The sequence below is a fragment of the Bos taurus genome, chromosome 6 (genome assembly GCF_002263795.3).
Source record: "Bos taurus isolate L1 Dominette 01449 registration number 42190680 breed Hereford chromosome 6, ARS-UCD2.0, whole genome shotgun sequence".
Lineage (NCBI taxonomy): Eukaryota > Metazoa > Chordata > Mammalia > Artiodactyla > Bovidae > Bos > Bos taurus.
In genome coordinates this window covers 44,689,063-44,695,239 of record NC_037333.1, presented here as the reverse complement: position 1 = coordinate 44,695,239, position 6,177 = coordinate 44,689,063, and positions in this window count along the sequence as shown.

Genomic DNA, 6,177 nt, shown 5'->3' with positions numbered 1-6,177 from the left:
AATTGAGAGACCAGACTTCTACGTGTCTGAGTGACATTGCACAAGTTACTTTTGACTCGTCTGTAAAATTGGGGTAATGATATCTAAGAAAGTTGAAATAAAGATCAAATGTAATCATGCGTGTGAAGTACCTAGCAAGGAGTCTGACAAACAGCAAGTGCATTGATAGTAGCTATTATTACATGGCAGTTAACAACAACAGAGAGATTTCAACAAAGTAGCACCAGAGACAATCTGTTAAAATGTAGCTGTGTTAGACATAGAAAGCACACCTAACAGTTATCAAAGGGGAAAGGGATGGAGATAAATTAGGAGTTTGGGATTAACATAAATACACTACTATAGGAACAAACAGGACCTACTGTATGGCACAGGAAACTATACTCAATATTTTGAGTATAGGAAAAATAATCTTTAAAAAATATATATATACACACATATCTGAATCACTGAAACTAACACAACATTGTAAATCAACTATACTTCAATTTTTAAAAATGCAGCCAGGTTTAGAGGCCTGATCTTGATTAAATCCTATTAGATCAGATGAAAAAATGAACAGTAAGATGAACTGTATTCAAAGCTCTTGTTCGAGTGGCCATTTTCCTCATGGCCCCCTCCTTCCCTCCTCTCTCCTTTGCTCTCACCTTATTTGCTACTGTTGTATTTATTTATTTGTCTTAAGTCTTTTTTTGAATCCTGTTAAAATGTATTAATAGCTACATCAGGAAATAGATAACTGCTATTTACCCTTAGCAGCAACATCTTAGTTTGGATAAGTTTATCAGATGTTTCCCTGAGAGTGGTTTATTAAAAAACATTTTTATTATGGAAATTTTCAAACATATTGGAGAGAACCATATAATGAGGGCCACCTTTGACACTTACCAAGCCCTATTTTGTTTTACCTGCACCACCCTCTTACTTTAAAGCAAATATGCATTTTAACGTGTAGCTCACATTTCAATATGAATCTCCTACCTGAAGAATCTCCTTTCTCTTAGGAGGAGAAGGGGGCAACAGAGGATGAGATGGTTGGATGGTATCATTGACTCAATGGACATGAGTTTAAGCAAACTCCAGGAGTTAGTGAAGGACAGGGAAGCCTAGTGTGCTGCAGTCCATGGGGTTAGTAAAGAGTCGGACAAGACTGAGTAACTGAACAACAACTAAAGGACTCATTTTTTAAAAAGTCACAATACTGTTATCAACCCCAATTATCTTGATATCATCAAATATGCTATCATTGTTCACTTCTCTAATTAATTTCCTTTTTTACATTTGAGTCATGATCCAAATAAGATCCCCTAAGGGTAGATTTTAGTGGAAAAGGGAGAAGAGGTGAGAAACAGATGGCTTGAGTAACCAGAGAAAATTGGACAAGTGCAGAGAAAAGAGATTCACAAGGCTTGAGATGGTATTTTCTAACAACTTTCCCATGGATTAGTAATACTGGATTTATGAAGGATGTTCATATTCCAAATGGGCTCCTAAATATCTTCCAGGATGCTGGAGAAATTCACATTTCACCTGTTCCAAGTTTTCACTGGTTATCATAAGAAATGGACTTCAGTCCATAGTCATGTATAACAATCCAATTTCAATGCCAACTTCCTTAACATAAGGCTGTGAATTAGAACCTCAAATTAGATTAGGTCTATAAGGCAATGGGGGTAATTGTTTCAGATACATAGCTGCTGCTGCTGCTGCTGCTGCTAAGTCATTTCAGTCGTGTCCGACTCTGTGCGACCCCATAGACGGCAGCCCACGAGGCTCCCCCGTCCCTGGGATTCTCCAGGCAAGAACACTGGAGTGGGTTGCCATTTCCTTCTCCAATGCATGAAAGTGAAAAGTGAAAGTAAAGTTGCTCAGTCGTATCCGACTCTTAGCTACCCCATGGACCGCAGCCCACCGGAGTCCTCCGTCCATGGGATTTTCCAGGCAAGAGTACTGGAGTGGGGTGCCATTGCCTTCTCCGTCAGATACATAGAGGGAACCCTTATTCTAGATAAATGCATTGAAGGCTAATTGAACCATTGTTTGGGGTTCCAGCCAGCCAGGTTTAATGAGCAGTGGAAGGATGCCATCTCAAAACCCCTCCGGGATAAATCAGAAGAGCTGAGTATGATGCTCAGTGGGAAGAATGCCTGATGGATCTCACGGACCACTTCAGAGAGACGGAAACTTTTAGAAAGCACTTGGAGCTTTTGACCAGATAGAAAGCTGAGAGAGTGATTTTCCACACTCTCGCCTCCAAAAGATTTGCTCACAGGCAGTAAATTGGTCTTATACACCATAAAGGCAGAAAGTACTTTCAATTAGAAAGCTGCCAAAAATCCAAAAACCCAACAGAACAAAACAAAACAAAAGCAAAACCTCTCCTTGGAGAAGTTAACCTGGAAATAAAACACCCCCTTTAAGTCTTTCCCCAGTAAGAAAACAGGTTCTGAGCAGGACTGACTGCCCAAAGTCACACAGCTAATTAGGGTCAGGACTGAGGCAGGAGCCCCCAGCTATGACAGGGCATGGACAGGTCTGAAGAAGATAAAAAAAAACCCTTTATAAGATAAAGAGTTGATCCAGAAAACATTTTGACAGCTTTTGGGTAAACTTCCTTTAGTCCCCCTGTAAAATGCATCAGTTTCTTTTTGTGCCTTCAATTCCCCATGCCCACTCTCACCATATTCACTTTATACCCTATTTGCCATCACCTGGTGACTCAAACCTTCTGGGCTGAGAGTGGAGGCAGATGGGAGATAGAAGCCTTTTTGTTTTGCACAGTGACCCCTGCTAACTTTTCTTGAAAGCCAGTAAAAATACTCATTAGTTTTAATCTACTAATTATAAGCAAATGGGCCTTTTAACATTAGGAAATTCAGTATTTTTGTTTGCATTTATGATCATTGTCTATTTTCCATTTATTCCCATCTATTTGCAATAAATGCATTTTGGGGCCAACTTGGTTTATGCTGTTTCCCAGGAAAAAAAAAAAAGAAAAAAAGCAAACCCACAACCAACCAAACTGCTTATATAGCCGTCCCCATGGAGCCCAGTGCTTCCTAGGCATGAAATTGACTGACACACACAAAGGCAGCAGGTGCGGGGCCACATGCCACTTGCCACTTTTTTTTTAGTGTGTGTTTATAATCAGTAAATGGCTGCGGATGTTTAAATGGTTGCCTGATACTGATAGAGTGCGGATGCCATTATAACTTGAACTTGTGTTGCCACGCAGATGGTGGAAATAAACATCCAATTCCGCACACAGTTTTGTTTGCCTCTTACTTTTAAAAGATCGACTGAGCATCATGCATCCACAGTGCCAGCAGGGACTCTTGGATGGGTAGGGGTATAGGTGAGCAGGGCTGCTGTCAGATTCCAGATCAGCTTTTGTGTTGAGAGCCCCCAGGACAACAGATTCCTGGTGAGTGGGGGTTCATTGCAGCAGTGGGCCCCGCCCTGGAATTATCAGGCTCCAAATATCCCTTCCCATTCAAGACATGCCTCACACCCTTGCCCTTCTCTATCACAAAGCAATTCCATACCTCTGGAACTCTCACTGTACCTTCCTTTCCTCCTTTCTCTCTCTTAGACACCTTGAAAAGTGGGTGTTCAGTACAGTGGTGATGGCACCAGCTTCAATTTCACCCTCCTGGCATTCTCTGCTGGTCCTTCAAATTGCCTCTTTCCTGGGGGTCATCAGTCTACTTACTGCATATTCCTTTCTCTGCATGTTGGAGAACCTTAGTAAATGTCCGTTGGTCCAATGATCAAATAACTTGTTCACACTATAGAAATAACCAAGAAGGTTTAATGGTGGTCTATTCCAGAAATAAATATTTAAACAAATGTTGAGCTTGGAATAAAGATAGAAATGAATCTCTGAGATCTTTTGCAAATCAGTGAGCAGAAAGAATTGGGTGTATGTGGAGAGTAGGGAAGATTTTGGAGTGCCTTGAGATTCCCTGGGGGGATAACCCACTCCTTGGGTAGTGGCTGAATCTGGGAAGACCAGGTAGCCCAGTTTTCTGGGGCAAAAGCACTGGCCCCAGATAGAAATGCTTGATGGATGATTCTTCTCTGCAGGGCCAAAGGAACTGCCTGACAAGCGAGGGCCACAGGGTTTATGCCAAAGGCCATTTCTAGCAGGTTTGGTCTGTTTCATTAATAACTCATGCAAAAGCCAAGCAGAACTCCCCCTTCCCCGAAACTGGCTTATTTTCCTCATACCAACCTCCTTTCTCTGAGTCAAATAATGCAGTAATCCTCCCCTTTTCTATAGAGTGCTTTCCAGATTACAAAATACTTTCACATACATGATCTTGTTTTTATCTTCTGTCAGTCCTGGGAGCAGGATCAGGCGTGATGATGATGTGTATTTTGCAGTTAAGCTCCATAGAGGTTTGGTGATTTAGATGACTTGTCTGCCCTCCTTCCGAGGGGTAGGAGGGTCTAGAAACCTAGGCATTCAGGGCTCTGACGCCCGCCTTGCAGTTTTCTTGGAAACTTAGAACAAGGGTTAAGATCCTGTGCTTTAGAGCAGGGATAGGCAAACTTGTCCTGAAAAGGGCCAGGTAGTAAATATTTTAGGCTTTGGAAGCCATACGGCCTCCATTGCAACAACTCAAAAACTGCGGCAGACAATATGTAAATGAATGGGCATGGCTGGGTTCCATTAACACTTTATTTATGGACACTGAAATTTGAATTTCATATCATTTTGAGTTGTGAAATATTCGTCTTCTTTTGACTTTGTTTTTCAATCACTTAAAAGTGTAAAATCTATTCTTAGCTCACAGCCACACAAAAATAGGAGGCTGGTTGTGTTTTCGCTCATGGGCCATGGTGCACTGACCTTCTTTTAGAGCTGGTTCTGGCATTTATTAAGCATACAATTTGGGGCGGATTACCTAAATAAGACTGCTGCTGCTGCTGCTGCTAAGTCACTTCAGTTGTGTCCGACTCTGTGCGACCCCATACATGGCCTCCCACGAGGCTCCCCCGTCCCTGGGATTCTCCAGGCAAGAACACTGGAGTGGGTTGCCATTTCCTTCTCCAATGCATGAAAATGAAAAGTGAAAGTGAAGTCGCTCGGTCGTGTCCGACTCTTAGTGACCCCAGGGACCGCAGCCCACCAGGCTCCTCCGTCCATGGGATTTTCCAGGCAAGAGTACTGGAGTGGGGTGCCATTGCCTTCTCCACTAAATAAGCCTAAGTGCCCTCAATGACAGGATTGGAAAAGTCATAGTGTTTTCTACCTGCAGAGACTGGAGGATAAAATGCAATAATTGTAAAGTGTTTAGCAAATCTCTTACATAGGTAGCCCTCAATGGATGGGAGGGTGTCATGATTCGATGACGCTAAATTCTAGGGAATCATTTGTCCTCCTGAAATACACCGATAAGAGATTCTGCTGTCTCTCAAACAACTTCAGCCTTTTCTGCACCTGGTCCTAGTGAAAAATTGTGAATTGAAGGGAAATCCAGATATACCTTGAGAAGGCAATGGCAACCCACTCCATTACTCTTGTCTGGAAAAATCCCATGGACAGAGGAGCCTGGTAGGCTGCAGTCCATGGGGTCGCTAGGAGCCGGACATGGCTGAGTGACTTTACTTTCACTTTTCACTTTCATGCATTGGAGAAGTTAATGGCAACGCACTCCAGTGATCTTGCCTGGAGAATCCCAGGGACAGGGGAGCCTCGTGGGCTGCCGTCTACGGGGTCGCACAGAGTCGGACACTACTGAAGTGACTTAGCAGCAGCAGCCAGATATACCCACAGGACAGAAGTACTTTTTTTAAGCCAAAGGTAAGCCTAAGACAAATATAGATAGTGTTTACATGTCTGAAAAGCGGAGACATTACCCTGTTGACAAAGGTCTGTACAGTCAAGGCTATGGCCTTCCCAGCAGTCACATATGGTTGTAAGAGCTGGACTTTAAAGAAGGCAGAACGCCAAATAATTGATGCCTTCGAACCGTGGTGCTGGAGAAGACTCCTGAAAGTCCCTTGGACAGCAAGGAGATCAAGCCAGTCTATCTTAAGGGAGATCAACCCTGAATATTCACTGGAAAGAGTGATACTGAAGCGGAAGCTCCAGTATTTTGGTCCTCTGATGCTAACAGCCAACTCATTGGAAAAGTCTCCGACGCTGGGAAAGACTAAGGGCAGAAGGAG